Genomic DNA, 18953 nt, shown 5'->3' on the forward strand with positions numbered 1-18953 from the left:
GTTGTGAGATTACTTTATGGCTCATGCCCCCGGCCTGTCTCACATTTAGCATTCATGCTCGCTGTGTCTGAAAACGCATTTGGTTTGCCAGTTTTGTTTGTGTTCCGTGTTAAATGCTTTCTGTTTTGCGATTCGCTCAATACATTACGAATTAACAGGGTTTCTGAGGTAACTTCCAGCTGCAAAAATCCTCAACTGAGAATCTGGGAAAATTTCCCGCAGTATGGTCAGTCGGAGCAAAAGTAAGGAAGTCGTTCGTTTCTGCAGTGTTTCACAATGCGACTTGTCCCGTGAGCAGTCGAACAGACTAAATGATACTGCCACAGACTGCGACGGCAAGCTCCGCTAAAAAGTGATCCTTTACAGCCGGTGTAAGCAACACAATGTTATTGGCGCACACCGCGTGGAAACAGATACTTCGGTGTATCTCGTCCATGCTCACCACATAGCCATGATTAAACAAGTCCCATTAAACAACGAGCTATTGGAAACAGAAAAGTGAAAGGTAAAATGGCTTCAACGTTCAGTGCTGGATGCCACTGAGGCTCCGCAGAGGCGACTGCGGCTTGTTTCTGTAGTGTAGTGGTCATCACGTTCGCCTTACGCGCGAAAGGTCCCCAGTTCGAAACTGGCCAGAAACTGCTTTGTTCTTCAACTGCAGAATTTAACATGGACAAGAACGGAGCTTTCTTGATTGCTTTACCATCTGCAAACTGCCTTCGAATTTGCTTGAAAAAATCTGCTCTCGGAGTGAAATGCAATGCAACTCCATTTAATTACTGTGCAAAGTATTGTAAATTTTTCTCCAACTTGGTTGTGATCATATGCCATTCTGTTTGAGAGTGTAGTGGCCTTCTGGTCCTTCCACGAAAAGCAGTACCGCATTGGCATTCCTTGCGCAGGCGGCCCGTTTCCAAGACAGGGGAGAAGCTGATGCGCTGGTGTCACAGCACACCACGGATGCCTGAACTAATCGGTCTGTCAAATGTACCCCCAAAGTCGTCTATGAAAGACATCATTTGGAAGCTGTCTGTCGTTATTCAACGTGCGAGAGTTGGCACCAGAGGTCCTGAATCATGTTTTGGAGCAGTTCGCACGTTAGTGGCTCATTCAATCAGCAACAGCAATGAAAGAAATGACACTCTCAGGGGAACCTCTGCACCTGTGCTTTCATAGCGTCGCTAGTATTAAGGTGCGCCCCGAGATCTAAGCCACGTTGGAACTGAAACGGAGGAATCGACAGCGAGGCTACAGAATGACATCGCATCCATTTGGTTTTCTTTAAATCACTGACGAGCAGGAAAATGTAAACTGGGAGGGCGAGTGGAGAAGTGAGGCAGTTGCAGCTCTGGTGAAATTCCTTCTTTGTGATTCACTCAGCATACAGAGACGTGTGAAGGTGACTCAGACGTGAGAGCTCTTCACATCGAGAACAAAAAGCACTCAAGAGCAGTTAGCACCTCTTCCGGAGAGGGGGGTGGGGTGAGCTAATTACCTTTTGACTTCTGTTACTATGTTCAGAAACTGTCTTTTAGATTGATGTGAACAGAAACTGCATTTCTAATAAGCACCGTGGAATTTAGCAAAATTTATTGAGTCGCTTCTCGTCGACTCAGTTGGTATCCATGTGGCTCATATCCAGCTGTGAACATCTCTGCAGCGAATTGCACGGTTAAGGCAAAAAGACAAGGAAAGTGGCATCTCGAACCGGCTCCGAAGTCAGAGCATCCTCACAATGTGATCTGTCGTTCTCGGATTGTAATGCAACCTCCGGTTTTAGGGTGGAGAACATTCTTTGGGACTCTAATTCTGCAAAACAGACACAGTGACTGAAACGATGCTGCGCGGTATGATGTGGAACACGGCCTGCTCAGCTTTGCGCATTTTCCCTGTAGTCCGGTGTGTTTCATGTTCCGTGTAAACGTGAAAGGTGTCCTGTTTCGATCAAAGGGTGAAATCATTTATCAAAGCAAGAATCGAAATTGCAGTAATGTCAAGCAGCTCATGGTAATTTGACCAAATCATAACCGATCGTATGTTCTCAAGCACTCACAGATACATTTGTAGCTGAAAAGAGTCTGAGAAGATAGACTCAGCTTATTTATCTGGATTGATGGGCTATCATTATCTGCTGCGAAATTGATATTGTAGACGGGCACATCCCAGCAGTTGTGCGTGTCAGAGAGGGATCATGGAACCCTTTTCACGTGACTTTGCATCTGTTGTTACGCAGCATCACAATTGGAAGTGCAAGAAAATGAGGGGCGCGGCTGGCTGGTAGTGTGGCCGAGCGGTCTAAGGCGCTGGGTTTAGACTCCAGTCTCGATAGAGGCGTGGGTTCGAATCCCACCGCTGCCATTTCTGCTGATCGTTTCCAACGACGCAGCTTGTTAAAATACTGTTTCGACTCCTGCTGCATTTCTGTTTAAAACCGAAAAAACATGTCTGTGCTTCCCGGGCAATTAACTGTGGTGTGGAAAAGTGCCGACTTTTCCGGTGTCTGTGCTGTCATGATCGTGCTCGCCTCCCGCGCGGAAAATCGCAAACAGCTCTGCTGTCCCAGACAAGTTGTGCGTTTACTGGAACCGAATGGAGGCTGTTATTTCATTGCTGCTGTGAAACAAAGTCCTGCGGGGGCTCGACTCGTCGTTATTTTGTTTTCTGCTAATGGGAAAATCGTTCCAATGAATTGCGATGTCACATGTTATTGAATTTCTCCCATTTCCTTTATTTCCGTCCTGGAGACATCGGAAGGGAAAGGTAATGTAATCGAGACTGTGATTGGTGAAATTCACTTTTTAATGGCCCATTCTTATTGTGTTCTTTCTTTCTCTCTTTTCAGCATTGTCTGGGAAGTGGTGGTGCACTCAGGCTCCAGTATGTTTGAAAGAGCAGTTTGGAATTGCCCTGTTGTTAGTTGTGAGATTACTTTATGGCTCATGCCCCCGGCCTGTCTCACATTTAGCATTCATGCTCGCTGTGTCTGAAAACGCATTTGGTTTGCCAGTTTTGTTTGTGTTCCGTGTTAAATGCTTTCTGTTTTGCGATTCGCTCAATACATTACGAATTAACAGGGTTTCTGAGGTAACTTCCAGCTGCAAAAATCCTCACCTGAGAATCTGGGAAAATTTCCCGCAGTATGGTCAGTCGGAGCAAAAGTAAGGAAGTCGTTCGTTTCTGCAGTGTTTCACAATGCGACTTGTCCCGTGAGCAGTCGAACAGACTAAATGATACTGCCACAGACTGCGACGGCAAGCTCCGCTAAAAAGTGATCCTTTACAGCCGGTGTAAGCAACACAATGTTATTGGCGCACACCGCGTGGAAACAGATACTTCGGTGTATCTCGTCCATGCTCACCACATAGCCATGATTAAACAAGTCCCATTAAACAACGAGCTATTGGAAACAGAAAAGTGAAAGGTAAAATGGCTTCAACGTTCAGTGCTGGATGCCACTGAGGCTCCGCAGAGGCGACTGCGGCTTGTTTCTGTAGTGTAGTGGTCATCACGTTCGCCTTACGCGCGAAAGGTCCCCAGTTCAAAACTGGCCAGAAACTGCTTTGTTCTTCAACTGCAGAATTTAACATGGACAAGAACGGAGCTTTCTTGATTGCTTTACCATCTGCAAACTGCCTTCGAATTTGCTTGAAAAAATCTGCTCTCGGAGTGAAATGCAATGCAACTCCATTTAATTACTGTGCAAAGTATTGTAAATTTTTCTCCAACTTGGTTGTGATCATATGCCATTCTGTTTGAGAGTGTAGTGGCCTTCTGGTCCTTCCACGAAAAGCAGTACCGCATTGGCATTCCTTGCGCAGGCGGCCCGTTTCCAAGACAGGGGAGAAGCTGATGCGCTGGTGTCACAGCACACCACGGATGCCTGAACTAATCGGTCTGTCAAATGTACCCCCAAAGTCGTCTATGAAAGACATCATTTGGAAGCTGTCTGTCGTTATTCAACGTGCGAGAGTTGGCACCAGAGGTCCTGAATCATGTTTTGGAGCAGTTCGCACGTTAGTGGCTCATTCAATCAGCAACAGCAATGAAAGAAATGACACTCTCAGGGGAACCTCTGCACCTGTGCTTTCATAGCGTCGCTAGTATTAAGGTGCGCCCCGAGATCTAAGCCACGTTGGAACTGAAACGGAGGAATCGACAGCGAGGCTACAGAATGACATCGCATCCATTTGGTTTTCTTTAAATCACTGACGAGCAGGAAAATGTAAACTGGGAGGGCGAGTGGAGAAGTGAGGCAGTTGCAGCTCTGGTGAAATTCCTTCTTTGTGATTCACTCAGCATACAGAGACGTGTGAAGGTGACTCAGACGTGAGAGCTCTTCACATCGAGAACAAAAAGCACTCAAGAGCAGTTAGCACCTCTTCCGGAGAGGGGGGTGGGGTGAGCTAATTACCTTTTGACTTCTGTTACTATGTTCAGAAACTGTCTTTTAGATTGATGTGAACAGAAACTGCATTTCTAATAAGCACCGTGGAATTTAGCAAAATTTATTGAGTCGCTTCTCGTCGACTCAGTTGGTATCCATGTGGCTCATATCCAGCTGTGAACATCTCTGCAGCGAATTGCACGGTTAAGGCAAAAAGACAAGGAAAGTGGCATCTCGAACCGGCTCCGAAGTCAGAGCATCCTCACAATGTGATCTGTCGTTCTCGGATTGTAATGCAACCTCCGGTTTTAGGGTGGAGAACATTCTTTGGGACTCTAATTCTGCAAAACAGACACAGTGACTGAAACGATGCTGCGCGGTATGATGTGGAACACGGCCTGCTCAGCTTTGTGCATTTTCCCTGTAGTCCGGTGTGTTTCATGTTCCGTGTAAACGTGAAAGGTGTCCTGTTTCGATCAAAGGGTGAAATCATTTAGCAAAGCAAGAATCGAAATTGCAGTAATGTCAAGCAGCTCATGGTAATTTGACCAAATCATAACCGATCGTATGTTCTCACGCACTCACAGATACATTTGTAGCTGAAAAGAGTCTGAGAAGATAGACTCAGCTTATTTATCTGGATTGATGGGCTATCATTATCTGCTGCGAAATTGATATTGTAGACGGGCACATCCCAGCAGTTGTGCGTGTCAGAGAGGGATCATGGAACCCTTTTCACGTGACTTTGCATCTGTTGTTACGCAGCATCACAATTGGAAGTGCAAGAAAATGAGGGGCGCGGCTGGCTGGTAGTGTGGCCGAGCGGTCTAAGGCGCTGGGTTTAGACTCCAGTCTCGATAGAGGCGTGGGTTCGAATCCCACCGCTGCCATTTCTGCTGATCGTTTCCAACGACGCAGCTTGTTAAAATACTGTTTCGACTCCTGCTGCATTTCTGTTTAAAACCGAAAAAACATGTCTGTGCTTCCCGGGCAATTAACTGTGGTGTGGAAAAGTGCCGACTTTTCCGGTGTCTGTGCTGTCATGATCGTGCTCGCCTCCCGCGCGGAAAATCGCAAACAGCTCTGCTGTCCCAGACAAGTTGTGCGTTTACTGGAACCGAATGGAGGCTGTTATTTCATTGCTGCTGTGAAACAAAGTCCTGCGGGGGCTCGACTCGTCGTTATTTTGTTTTCTGCTAATGGGAAAATCGTTCCAATGAATTGCGATGTCACATGTTATTGAATTTCTCCCATTTCCTTTATTTCCGTCCTGGAGACATCGGAAGGGAAAGGTAATGTAATCGAGACTGTGATTGGTGAAATTCACTTTTTAATGGCCCATTCTTATTGTGTTCTTTCTTTCTCTCTTTTCAGCATTGTCTGGGAAGTGGTGGTGCACTCAGGCTCCAGTATGTTTGAAAGAGCAGTTTGGAATTGCCCTGTTGTTAGTTGTGAGATTACTTTATGGCTCATGCCCCCGGCCTGTCTCACATTTAGCATTCATGCTCGCTGTGTCTGAAAACGCATTTGGTTTGCCAGTTTTGTTTGTGTTCCGTGTTAAATGCTTTCTGTTTTGCGATTCGCTCAATACATTACGAATTAACAGGGTTTCTGAGGTAACTTCCAGCTGCAAAAATCCTCAACTGAGAATCTGGGAAAATTTCCCGCAGTATGGTCAGTCGGAGCAAAAGTAAGGAAGTCGTTCGTTTCTGCAGTGTTTCACAATGCGACTTGTCCCGTGAGCAGTCGAACAGACTAAATGATACTGCCACAGACTGCGACGGCAAGCTCCGCTAAAAAGTGATCCTTTACAGCCGGTGTAAGCAACACAATGTTATTGGCGCACACCGCGTGGAAACAGATACTTCGGTGTATCTCGTCCATGCTCACCACATAGCCATGATTAAACAAGTCCCATTAAACAACGAGCTATTGGAAACAGAAAAGTGAAAGGTAAAATGGCTTCAACGTTCAGTGCTGGATGCCACTGAGGCTCCGCAGAGGCGACTGCGGCTTGTTTCTGTAGTGTAGTGGTCATCACGTTCGCCTTACGCGCGAAAGGTCCCCAGTTCGAAACTGGCCAGAAACTGCTTTGTTCTTCAACTGCAGAATTTAACATGGACAAGAACGGAGCTTTCTTGATTGCTTTACCATCTGCAAACTGCCTTCGAATTTGCTTGAAAAAATCTGCTCTCGGAGTGAAATGCAATGCAACTCCATTTAATTACTGTGCAAAGTATTGTAAATTTTTCTCCATCTTGGTTGTGATCATATGCCATTCTGTTTGAGAGTGTAGTGGCCTTCTGGTCCTTCCACGAAAAGCAGTACCGCATTGGCATTCCTTGCGCAGGCGGCCCGTTTCCAAGACAGGGGAGAAGCTGATGCGCTGGTGTCACAGCACACCACGGATGCCTGAACTAATCGGTCTGTCAAATGTATCCCCAAAGTCGTCTATGAAAGACATCATTTGGAAGCTGTCTGTCGTTATTCAACGTGCGAGAGTTGGCACCAGAGGTCCTGAATCATGTTTTGGAGCAGTTCGCACGTTAATGGCTCATTCAATCAGCAACAGCAATGAAAGAAATGACACTCTCAGGGGAACCTCTGCACCTGTGCTTTCATAGCGTCGCTAGTATTAAGGTGCGCCCCGAGATCTAAGCCACGTTGGAACTGAAACGGAGGAATCGACAGCGAGGCTACAGAATGACATCGCATCCATTTGGTTTTCTTTAAATCACTGACGAGCAGGAAAATGTAAACTGGGAGGGCGAGTGGAGAAGTGAGGCAGTTGCAGCTCTGGTGAAATTCCTTCTTTGTGATTCACTCAGCATACAGAGACGTGTGAAGGTGACTCAGACGTGAGAGCTCTTCACATCGAGAACAAAAAGCACTCAAGAGCAGTTAGCACCTCTTCCGGAGAGGGGGGTGGGGTGAGCTAATTACCTTTTGACTTCTGTTACTATGTTCAGAAACTGTCTTTTAGATTGATGTGAACAGAAACTGCATTTCTAATAAGCACCGTGGAATTTAGCAAAATTTATTGAGTCGCTTCTCGTCGACTCAGTTGGTATCCATGTGGCTCATATCCAGCTGTGAACATCTCTGCAGCGAATTGCACGGTTAAGGCAAAAAGACAAGGAAAGTGGCATCTCGAACCGGCTCCGAAGTCAGAGCATCCTCACAATGTGATCTGTCGTTCTCGGATTGTAATGCAACCTCCGGTTTTAGGGTGGAGAACATTCTTTGGGACTCTAATTCTGCAAAACAGACACAGTGACTGAAACGATGCTGCGCGGTATGATGTGGAACACGGCCTGCTCAGCTTTGCGCATTTTCCCTGTAGTCCGGTGTGTTTCATGTTCCGTGTAAACGTGAAAGGTGTCCTGTTTCGATCAAAGGGTGAAATCATTTATCAAAGCAAGAATCGAAATTGCAGTAATGTCAAGCAGCTCATGGTAATTTGACCAAATCATAACCGATCGTATGTTCTCAAGCACTCACAGATACATTTGTAGCTGAAAAGAGTCTGAGAAGATAGACTCAGCTTATTTATCTGGATTGATGGGCTATCATTATCTGCTGCGAAATTGATATTGTAGACGGGCACATCCCAGCAGTTGTGCGTGTCAGAGAGGGATCATGGAACCCTTTTCACGTGACTTTGCATCTGTTGTTACGCAGCATCACAATTGGAAGTGCAAGAAAATGAGGGGCGCGGCTGGCTGGTAGTGTGGCCGAGCGGTCTAAGGCGCTGGGTTTAGACTCCAGTCTCGATAGAGGCGTGGGTTCGAATCCCACCGCTGCCATTTCTGCTGATCGTTTCCAACGACGCAGCTTGTTAAAATACTGTTTCGACTCCTGCTGCATTTCTGTTTAAAACCGAAAAAACATGTCTGTGCTTCCCGGGCAATTAACTGTGGTGTGGAAAAGTGCCGACTTTTCCGGTGTCTGTGCTGTCATGATCGTGCTCGCCTCCCGCGCGGAAAATCGCAAACAGCTCTGCTGTCCCAGACAAGTTGTGCGTTTACTGGAACCGAATGGAGGCTGTTATTTCATTGCTGCTGTGAAACAAAGTCCTGCGGGGGCTCGACTCGTCGTTATTTTGTTTTCTGCTAATGGGAAAATCGTTCCAATGAATTGCGATGTCACATGTTATTGAATTTCTCCCATTTCCTTTATTTCCGTCCTGGAGACATCGGAAGGGAAAGGTAATGTAATCGAGACTGTGATTGGTGAAATTCACTTTTTAATGGCCCATTCTTATTGTGTTCTTTCTTTCTCTCTTTTCAGCATTGTCTGGGAAGTGGTGGTGCACTCAGGCTCCAGTATGTTTGAAAGAGCAGTTTGGAATTGCCCTGTTGTTAGTTGTGAGATTACTTTATGGCTCATGCCCCCGGCCTGTCTCACATTTAGCATTCATGCTCGCTGTGTCTGAAAACGCATTTGGTTTGCCAGTTTTGTTTGTGTTCCGTGTTAAATGCTTTCTGTTTTGCGATTCGCTCAATACATTACGAATTAACAGGGTTTCTGAGGTAACTTCCAGCTGCAAAAATCCTCACCTGAGAATCTGGGAAAATTTCCCGCAGTATGGTCAGTCGGAGCAAAAGTAAGGAAGTCGTTCGTTTCTGCAGTGTTTCACAATGCGACTTGTCCCGTGAGCAGTCGAACAGACTAAATGATACTGCCACAGACTGCGACGGCAAGCTCCGCTAAAAAGTGATCCTTTACAGCCGGTGTAAGCAACACAATGTTATTGGCGCACACCGCGTGGAAACAGATACTTCGGTGTATCTCGTCCATGCTCACCACATAGCCATGATTAAACAAGTCCCATTAAACAACGAGCTATTGGAAACAGAAAAGTGAAAGGTAAAATGGCTTCAACGTTCAGTGCTGGATGCCACTGAGGCTCCGCAGAGGCGACTGCGGCTTGTTTCTGTAGTGTAGTGGTCATCACGTTCGCCTTACGCGCGAAAGGTCCCCAGTTCGAAACTGGGCAGAAACTGCTTTGTTCTTCAACTGCAGAATTTAACATGGACAAGAACGGAGCTTTCTTGATTGCTTTACCATCTGCAAACTGCCTTCGAATTTGCTTGAAAAAATCTGCTCTCGGAGTGAAATGCAATGCAACTCCATTTAATTACTGTGCAAAGTATTGTAAATTTTTCTCCAACTTGGTTGTGATCATATGCCATTCTGTTTGAGAGTGTAGTGGCCTTCTGGTCCTTCCACGAAAAGCAGTACCGCATTGGCATTCCTTGCGCAGGCGGCCCGTTTCCAAGACAGGGGAGAAGCTGATGCGCTGGTGTCACAGCACACCACGGATGCCTGAACTAATCGGTCTGTCAAATGTACCCCCAAAGTCGTCTATGAAAGACATCATTTGGAAGCTGTCTGTCGTTATTCAACGTGCGAGAGTTGGCACCAGAGGTCCTGAATCATGTTTTGGAGCAGTTCGCACGTTAGTGGCTCATTCAATCAGCAACAGCAATGAAAGAAATGACACTCTCAGGGGAACCTCTGCACCTGTGCTTTCATAGCGTCGCTAGTATTAAGGTGCGCCCCGAGATCTAAGCCACGTTGGAACTGAAACGGAGGAATCGACAGCGAGGCTACAGAATGACATCGCATCCATTTGGTTTTCTTTAAATCACTGACGAGCAGGAAAATGTAAACTGGGAGGGCGAGTGGAGAAGTGAGGCAGTTGCAGCTCTGGTGAAATTCCTTCTTTGTGATTCACTCAGCATACAGAGACGTGTGAAGGTGACTCAGACGTGAGAGCTCTTCACATCGAGAACAAAAAGCACTCAAGAGCAGTTAGCACCTCTTCCGGAGAGGGGGGTGGGGTGAGCTAATTACCTTTTGACTTCTGTTACTATGTTCAGAAACTGTCTTTTAGATTGATGTGAACAGAAACTGCATTTCTAATAAGCACCGTGGAATTTAGCAAAATTTATTGAGTCGCTTCTCGTCGACTCAGTTGGTATCCATGTGGCTCATATCCAGCTGTGAACATCTCTGCAGCGAATTGCACGGTTAAGGCAAAAAGACAAGGAAAGTGGCATCTCGAACCGGCTCCGAAGTCAGAGCATCCTCACAATGTGATCTGTCGTTCTCGGATTGTAATGCAACCTCCGGTTTTAGGGTGGAGAACATTCTTTGGGACTCTAATTCTGCAAAACAGACACAGTGACTGAAACGATGCTGCGCGGTATGATGTGGAACACGGCCTGCTCAGCTTTGTGCATTTTCCCTGTAGTCCGGTGTGTTTCATGTTCCGTGTAAACGTGAAAGGTGTCCTGTTTCGATCAAAGGGTGAAATCATTTATCAAAGCAAGAATCGAAATTGCAGTAATGTCAAGCAGCTCATGGTAATTTGACCAAATCATAACCGATCGTATGTTCTCACGCACTCACAGATACATTTGTAGCTGAAAAGAGTCTGAGAAGATAGACTCAGCTTATTTATCTGGATTGATGGGCTATCATTATCTGCTGCGAAATTGATATTGTAGACGGGCACATCCCAGCAGTTGTGCGTGTCAGAGAGGGATCATGGAACCCTTTTCACGTGACTTTGCATCTGTTGTTACGCAGCATCACAATTGGAAGTGCAAGAAAATGAGGGGCGCGGCTGGCTGGTAGTGTGGCCGAGCGGTCTAAGGCGCTGGGTTTAGACTCCAGTCTCGATAGAGGCGTGGGTTCGAATCCCACCGCTGCCATTTCTGCTGATCGTTTCCAACGACGCAGCTTGTTAAAATACTGTTTCGACTCCTGCTGCATTTCTGTTTAAAACCGAAAAAACATGTCTGTGCTTCCCGGGCAATTAACTGTGGTGTGGAAAAGTGCCGACTTTTCCGGTGTCTGTGCTGTCATGATCGTGCTCGCCTCCCGCGCGGAAAATCGCAAACAGCTCTGCTGTCCCAGACAAGTTGTGCGTTTACTGGAACCGAATGGAGGCTGTTATTTCATTGCTGCTGTGAAACAAAGTCCTGCGGGGGCTCGACTCGTCGTTATTTTGTTTTCTGCTAATGGGAAAATCGTTCCAATGAATTGCGATGTCACATGTTATTGAATTTCTCCCATTTCCTTTATTTCCGTCCTGGAGACATCGGAAGGGAAAGGTAATGTAATCGAGACTGTGATTGGTGAAATTCACTTTTTAATGGCCCATTCTTATTGTGTTCTTTCTTTCTCTCTTTTCAGCATTGTCTGGGAAGTGGTGGTGCACTCAGGCTCCAGTATGTTTGAAAGAGCAGTTTGGAATTGCCCTGTTGTTAGTTGTGAGATTACTTTATGGCTCATGCCCCCGGCCTGTCTCACATTTAGCATTCATGCTCGCTGTGTCTGAAAACGCATTTGGTTTGCCAGTTTTGTTTGTGTTCCGTGTTAAATGCTTTCTGTTTTGCGATTCGCTCAATACATTACGAATTAACAGGGTTTCTGAGGTAACTTCCAGCTGCAAAAATCCTCAACTGAGAATCTGGGAAAATTTCCCGCAGTATGGTCAGTCGGAGCAAAAGTAAGGAAGTCGTTCGTTTCTGCAGTGTTTCACAATGCGACTTGTCCCGTGAGCAGTCGAACAGACTAAATGATACTGCCACAGACTGCGACGGCAAGCTCCGCTAAAAAGTGATCCTTTACAGCCGGTGTAAGCAACACAATGTTATTGGCGCACACCGCGTGGAAACAGATACTTCGGTGTATCTCGTCCATGCTCACCACATAGCCATGATTAAACAAGTCCCATTAAACAACGAGCTATTGGAAACAGAAAAGTGAAAGGTAAAATGGCTTCAACGTTCAGTGCTGGATGCCACTGAGGCTCCGCAGAGGCGACTGCGGCTTGTTTCTGTAGTGTAGTGGTCATCACGTTCGCCTTACGCGCGAAAGGTCCCCAGTTCGAAACTGGGCAGAAACTGCTTTGTTCTTCAACTGCAGAATTTAACATGGACAAGAACGGAGCTTTCTTGATTGCTTTACCATCTGCAAACTGCCTTCGAATTTGCTTGAAAAAATCTGCTCTCGGAGTGAAATGCAATGCAACTCCATTTAATTACTGTGCAAAGTATTGTAAATTTTTCTCCAACTTGGTTGTGATCATATGCCATTCTGTTTGAGAGTGTAGTGGCCTTCTGGTCCTTCCACGAAAAGCAGTACCGCATTGGCATTCCTTGCGCAGGCGGCCCGTTTCCAAGACAGGGGAGAAGCTGATGCGCTGGTGTCACAGCACACCACGGATGCCTGAACTAATCGGTCTGTCAAATGTACCCCCAAAGTCGTCTATGAAAGACATCATTTGGAAGCTGTCTGTCGTTATTCAACGTGCGAGAGTTGGCACCAGAGGTCCTGAATCATGTTTTGGAGCAGTTCGCACGTTAGTGGCTCATTCAATCAGCAACAGCAATGAAAGAAATGACACTCTCAGGGGAACCTCTGCACCTGTGCTTTCATAGCGTCGCTAGTATTAAGGTGCGCCCCGAGATCTAAGCCACGTTGGAACTGAAACGGAGGAATCGACAGCGAGGCTACAGAATGACATCGCATCCATTTGGTTTTCTTTAAATCACTGACGAGCAGGAAAATGTAAACTGGGAGGGCGAGTGGAGAAGTGAGGCAGTTGCAGCTCTGGTGAAATTCCTTCTTTGTGATTCACTCAGCATACAGAGACGTGTGAAGGTGACTCAGACGTGAGAGCTCTTCACATCGAGAACAAAAAGCACTCAAGAGCAGTTAGCACCTCTTCCGGAGAGGGGGGTGGGGTGAGCTAATTACCTTTTGACTTCTGTTACTATGTTCAGAAACTGTCTTTTAGATTGATGTGAACAGAAACTGCATTTCTAATAAGCACCGTGGAATTTAGCAAAATTTATTGAGTCGCTTCTCGTCGACTCAGTTGGTATCCATGTGGCTCATATCCAGCTGTGAACATCTCTGCAGCGAATTGCACGGTTAAGGCAAAAAGACAAGGAAAGTGGCATCTCGAACCGGCTCCGAAGTCAGAGCATCCTCACAATGTGATCTGTCGTTCTCGGATTGTAATGCAACCTCCGGTTTTAGGGTGGAGAACATTCTTTGGGACTCTAATTCTGCAAAACAGACACAGTGACTGAAACGATGCTGCGCGGTATGATGTGGAACACGGCCTGCTCAGCTTTGTGCATTTTCCCTGTAGTCCGGTGTGTTTCATGTTCCGTGTAAACGTGAAAGGTGTCCTGTTTCGATCAAAGGGTGAAATCATTTATCAAAGCAAGAATCGAAATTGCAGTAATGTCAAGCAGCTCATGGTAATTTGACCAAATCATAACCGATCGTATGTTCTCACGCACTCACAGATACATTTGTAGCTGAAAAGAGTCTGAGAAGATAGACTCAGCTTATTTATCTGGATTGATGGGCTATCATTATCTGCTGCGAAATTGATATTGTAGACGGGCACATCCCAGCAGTTGTGCGTGTCAGAGAGGGATCATGGAACCCTTTTCACGTGACTTTGCATCTGTTGTTACGCAGCATCACAATTGGAAGTGCAAGAAAATGAGGGGCGCGGCTGGCTGGTAGTGTGGCCGAGCGGTCTAAGGCGCTGGGTTTAGACTCCAGTCTCGATAGAGGCGTGGGTTCGAATCCCACCGCTGCCATTTCTGCTGATCGTTTCCAACGACGCAGCTTGTTAAAATACTGTTTCGACTCCTGCTGCATTTCTGTTTAAAACCGAAAAAACATGTCTGTGCTTCCCGGGCAATTAACTGTGGTGTGGAAAAGTGCCGACTTTTCCGGTGTCTGTGCTGTCATGATCGTGCTCGCCTCCCGCGCGGAAAATCGCAAACAGCTCTGCTGTCCCAGACAAGTTGTGCGTTTACTGGAACCGAATGGAGGCTGTTATTTCATTGCTGCTGTGAAACAAAGTCCTGCGGGGGCTCGACTCGTCGTTATTTTGTTTTCTGCTAATGGGAAAATCGTTCCAATGAATTGCGATGTCACATGTTATTGAATTTCTCCCATTTCCTTTATTTCCGTCCTGGAGACATCGGAAGGGAAAGGTAATGTAATCGAGACTGTGATTGGTGAAATTCACTTTTTAATGGCCCATTCTTATTGTGTTCTTTCTTTCTCTCTTTTCAGCATTGTCTGGGAAGTGGTGGTGCACTCAGGCTCCAGTATGTTTGAAAGAGCAGTTTGGAATTGCCCTGTTGTTAGTTGTGAGATTACTTTATGGCTCATGCCCCCGGCCTGTCTCACATTTAGCATTCATGCTCGCTGTGTCTGAAAACGCATTTGGTTTGCCAGTTTTGTTTGTGTTCCGTGTTAAATGCTTTCTGTTTTGCGATTCGCTCAATACATTACGAATTAACAGGGTTTCTGAGGTAACTTCCAGCTGCAAAAATCCTCAACTGAGAATCTGGGAAAATTTCCCGCAGTATGGTCAGTCGGAGCAAAAGTAAGGAAGTCGTTCGTTTCTGCAGTGTTTCACAATGCGACTTGTCCCGTGAGCAGTCGAACAGACTAAATGATACTGCCACAGACTGCGACGGCAAGCTCCGCTAAAAAGTGATCCTTTACAGCCGGTGTAAGCAACACAATGTTATTGGCGCACACCGCGTGGAAACAGATACTTCGGTGTATCTCGTCCATGCTCACCACATAGCCATGATTAAACAAGTCCCATTAAACAACGAGCTATTGGAAACAGAAAAGTGAAAGGTAAAATGGCTTCAACGTTCAGTGCTGGATGCCACTGAGGCTCCGCAGAGGCGACTGCGGCTTGTTTCTGTAGTGTAGTGGTCATCACGTTCGCCTTACGCGCGAAAGGTCCCCAGTTCGAAACTGGCCAGAAACTGCTTTGTTCTTCAACTGCAGAATTTAACATGGACAAGAACGGAGCTTTCTTGATTGCTTTACCATCTGCAAACTGCCTTCGAATTTGCTTGAAAAAATCTGCTCTCGGAGTGAAATGCAATGCAACTCCATTTAATTACTGTGCAAAGTATTGTAAATTTTTCTCCAACTTGGTTGTGATCATATGCCATTCTGTTTGAGAGTGTAGTGGCCTTCTGGTCCTTCCACGAAAAGCAGTACCGCATTGGCATTCCTTGCGCAGGCGGCCCGTTTCCAAGACAGGGGAGAAGCTGATGCGCTGGTGTCACAGCACACCACGGATGCCTGAACTAATCGGTCTGTCAAATGTACCCCCAAAGTCGTCTATGAAAGACATCATTTGGAAGCTGTCTGTCGTTATTCAACGTGCGAGAGTTGGCACCAGAGGTCCTGAATCATGTTTTGGAGCAGTTCGCACGTTAGTGGCTCATTCAATCAGCAACAGCAATGAAAGAAATGACACTCTCAGGGGAACCTCTGCACCTGTGCTTTCATAGCGTCGCTAGTATTAAGGTGCGCCCCGAGATCTAAGCCACGTTGGAACTGAAACGGAGGAATCGACAGCGAGGCTACAGAATGACATCGCATCCATTTGGTTTTCTTTAAATCACTGACGAGCAGGAAAATGTAAACTGGGAGGGCGAGTGGAGAAGTGAGGCAGTTGCAGCTCTGGTGAAATTCCTTCTTTGTGATTCACTCAGCATACAGAGACGTGTGAAGGTGACTCAGACGTGAGAGCTCTTCACATCGAGAACAAAAAGCACTCAAGAGCAGTTAGCACCTCTTCCGGAGAGGGGGGTGGGGTGAGCTAATTACCTTTTGACTTCTGTTACTATGTTCAGAAACTGTCTTTTAGATTGATGTGAACAGAAACTGCATTTCTAATAAGCACCGTGGAATTTAGCAAAATTTATTGAGTCGCTTCTCGTCGACTCAGTTGGTATCCATGTGGCTCATATCCAGCTGTGAACATCTCTGCAGCGAATTGCACGGTTAAGGCAAAAAGACAAGGAAAGTGGCATCTCGAACCGGCTCCGAAGTCAGAGCATCCTCACAATGTGATCTGTCGTTCTCGGATTGTAATGCAACCTCCGGTTTTAGGGTGGAGAACATTCTTTGGGACTCTAATTCTGCAAAACAGACACAGTGACTGAAACGATGCTGCGCGGTATGATGTGGAACACGGCCTGCTCAGCTTTGCGCATTTTCCCTGTAGTCCGGTGTGTTTCATGTTCCGTGTAAACGTGAAAGGTGTCCTGTTTCGATCAAAGGGTGAAATCATTTATCAAAGCAAGAATCGAAATTGCAGTAATGTCAAGCAGCTCATGGTAATTTGACCAAATCATAACCGATCGTATGTTCTCAAGCACTCACAGATACATTTGTAGCTGAAAAGAGTCTGAGAAGATAGACTCAGCTTATTTATCTGGATTGATGGGCTATCATTATCTGCTGCGAAATTGATATTGTAGACGGGCACATCCCAGCAGTTGTGCGTGTCAGAGAGGGATCATGGAACCCTTTTCACGTGACTTTGCATCTGTTGTTACGCAGCATCACAATTGGAAGTGCAAGAAAATGAGGGGCGCGGCTGGCTGGTAGTGTGGCCGAGCGGTCTAAGGCGCTGGGTTTAGACTCCAGTCTCGATAGAGGCGTGGGTTCGAATCCCACCGCTGCCATTTCTGCTGATCGTTTCCAACGACGCAGCTTGTTAAAATACTGTTTCGACTCCTGCTGCATTTCTGTTTAAAACCGAAAAAACATGTCTGTGCTTCCCGGGCAATTAACTGTGGTGTGGAAAAGTGCCGACTTTTCCGGTGTCTGTGCTGTCATGATCGTGCTCGCCTCCCGCGCGGAAAATCGCAAACAGCTCTGCTGTCCCAGACAAGTTGTGCGTTTACTGGAACCGAATGGAGGCTGTTATTTCATTGCTGCTGTGAAACAAAGTCCTGCGGGGGCTCGACTCGTCGTTATTTTGTTTTCTGCTAATGGGAAAATCGTTCCAATGAATTGCGATGTCACATGTTATTGAATTTCTCCCATTTCCTTTATTTCCGTCCTGGAGACATCGGAAGGGAAAGGTAATGTAATCGAGACTGTGATTGGTGAAATTCACTTTTTAATGGCCCATTCTTATTGTGTTCTTTCTTTCTCTCTTTTCAGCATTGTCTGGGAAGTGGTGGTGCACTCAGGCTCCAGTATGTTTGAAAGAGCAGTTTGGAATTGCCCTGTTGTTAGTTGTGAGATTACTTTATGGCTCATGCCCCCGGCCTGTCTCACATTTAGCATTCATGCTCGCTGTGTCTGAAAACGCATTTGGTTTGCCAGTTTTGTTTGTGTTCCGTGTTAAATGCTTTCTGTTTTGCGATTCGCTCAATACATTACGAATTAACAGGGTTTCTGAGGTAACTTCCAGCTGCAAAAATCCTCACCTGAGAATCTGGGAAAATTTCCCGCAGTATGGTCAGTCGGAGCAAAAGTAAGGAAGTCGTTCGTTTCTGCAGTGTTTCACAATGCGACTTGTCCCGTGAGCAGTCGAACAGACTAAATGATACTGCCACAGACTGCGACGGCAAGCTCCGCTAAAAAGTGATCCTTTACAGCCGGTGTAAGCAACACAATGTTATTGGCGCACACCGCGTGGAAACAGATACTTCGGTGTATCTCGTCCATGCTCACCACATAGCCATGATTAAACAAGTCCCATTAAACAACGAGCTATTGGAAACAGAAAAGTGAAAGGTAAAATGGCTTCAACGTTCAGTGCTGGATGCCACTGAGGCTTCGCAGAGGCGACTGCGGCTTGTTTCTGTAGTGTAGTGGTCATCACGTTCGCCTTACGCGCGAAAGGTCCCCAGTTCGAAACTGGGCAGAAACTGCTTTGTTCTTCAACTGCAGAATTTAACATGGACAAGAACGGAGCTTTCTTGATTGCTTTACCATCTGCAAACTGCCTTCGAATTTGCTTGAAAAAATCTGCTCTCGGAGTGAAATGCAATGCAACTCCATTTAATTACTGTGCAAAGTATTGTAAATTTTTCTCCAACTTGGTTGTGATCATATGCCATTCTGTTTGAGAGTGTAGTGGCCTTCTGGTCCTTCCACGAAAAGCAGTACCGCATTGGCATTCCTTGCGCAGGCGGCCCGTTTCCAAGACAGGGGAGAAGCTGATGCGCTGGTGTCACAGCACACCACGGATGCCTGAACTAATCGGTCTGTCAAATGTACCCCCAAAGTCGTCTATGAAAGACATCATTTGGAAGCTGTCTGTCGTTATTCAACGTGCGAGAGTTGGCACCAGAGGTCCTGAATCATGTTTTGGAGCAGTTCGCACGTTAGTGGCTCATTCAATCAGCAACAGCAATGAAAGAAATGACACTCTCAGGGGAACCTCTGCACCTGTGCTTTCATAGCGTCGCTAGTATTAAGGTGCGCCCCGAGATCTAAGCCACGTTGGAACTGAAACGGAGGAATCGACAGCGAGGCTACAGAATGACATCGCATCCATTTGGTTTTCTTTAAATCACTGACGAGCAGGAAAATGTAAACTGGGAGGGCGAGTGGAGAAGTGAGGCAGTTGCAGCTCTGGTGAAATTCCTTCTTTGTGATTCACTCAGCATACAGAGACGTGTGAAGGTGACTCAGACGTGAGAGCTCTTCACATCGAGAACAAAAAGCACTCAAGAGCAGTTAG

General features: G+C 46.3%; 9 non-coding genes across 9 annotated transcripts; all 9 read left to right on the plus strand.

The window, feature by feature from the left end:
* Nucleotides 1–2276: 2276 nt before the first annotated feature.
* On the plus strand, nt 2277–2358 carry trnal-uag (transfer RNA leucine (anticodon UAG)). The gene has a single exon. It is a non-coding gene; the product is annotated as a tRNA-Leu (tRNA).
* A 2834-nt stretch (nt 2359–5192) lies between these two features.
* Nucleotides 5193–5274, plus strand: trnal-uag (transfer RNA leucine (anticodon UAG)). Its single transcript has one exon. It is a non-coding gene; the product is annotated as a tRNA-Leu (tRNA).
* Nucleotides 5275–8108: 2834 nt separating this feature from the next.
* Nucleotides 8109–8190, plus strand: trnal-uag (transfer RNA leucine (anticodon UAG)). Its single transcript has one exon. It is a non-coding gene; the product is annotated as a tRNA-Leu (tRNA).
* A 1126-nt stretch (nt 8191–9316) lies between these two features.
* trnav-uac (transfer RNA valine (anticodon UAC)) lies at nt 9317–9389 on the plus strand. Its single transcript has one exon. It is a non-coding gene; the product is annotated as a tRNA-Val (tRNA).
* A 1635-nt stretch (nt 9390–11024) lies between these two features.
* trnal-uag (transfer RNA leucine (anticodon UAG)) lies at nt 11025–11106 on the plus strand. The gene has a single exon. It is a non-coding gene; the product is annotated as a tRNA-Leu (tRNA).
* A 1126-nt stretch (nt 11107–12232) lies between these two features.
* On the plus strand, nt 12233–12305 carry trnav-uac (transfer RNA valine (anticodon UAC)). Its single transcript has one exon. It is a non-coding gene; the product is annotated as a tRNA-Val (tRNA).
* Nucleotides 12306–13940: 1635 nt separating this feature from the next.
* On the plus strand, nt 13941–14022 carry trnal-uag (transfer RNA leucine (anticodon UAG)). Its single transcript has one exon. It is a non-coding gene; the product is annotated as a tRNA-Leu (tRNA).
* Nucleotides 14023–16856: 2834 nt separating this feature from the next.
* Nucleotides 16857–16938, plus strand: trnal-uag (transfer RNA leucine (anticodon UAG)). Its single transcript has one exon. It is a non-coding gene; the product is annotated as a tRNA-Leu (tRNA).
* A 1126-nt stretch (nt 16939–18064) lies between these two features.
* Nucleotides 18065–18137, plus strand: trnav-uac (transfer RNA valine (anticodon UAC)). Its single transcript has one exon. It is a non-coding gene; the product is annotated as a tRNA-Val (tRNA).
* The last annotated feature ends 816 nt before the right edge of the window (nt 18138–18953 follow it).

The sequence above is a fragment of the Chiloscyllium plagiosum genome, unplaced genomic scaffold (assembly GCF_037043375.1).
Source record: "Chiloscyllium plagiosum isolate Xiang-an unplaced genomic scaffold, Cpla_swu_hap1 HiC_scaffold_21, whole genome shotgun sequence".
Taxonomy (NCBI): Eukaryota; Metazoa; Chordata; class Chondrichthyes; order Orectolobiformes; family Hemiscylliidae; genus Chiloscyllium; species Chiloscyllium plagiosum.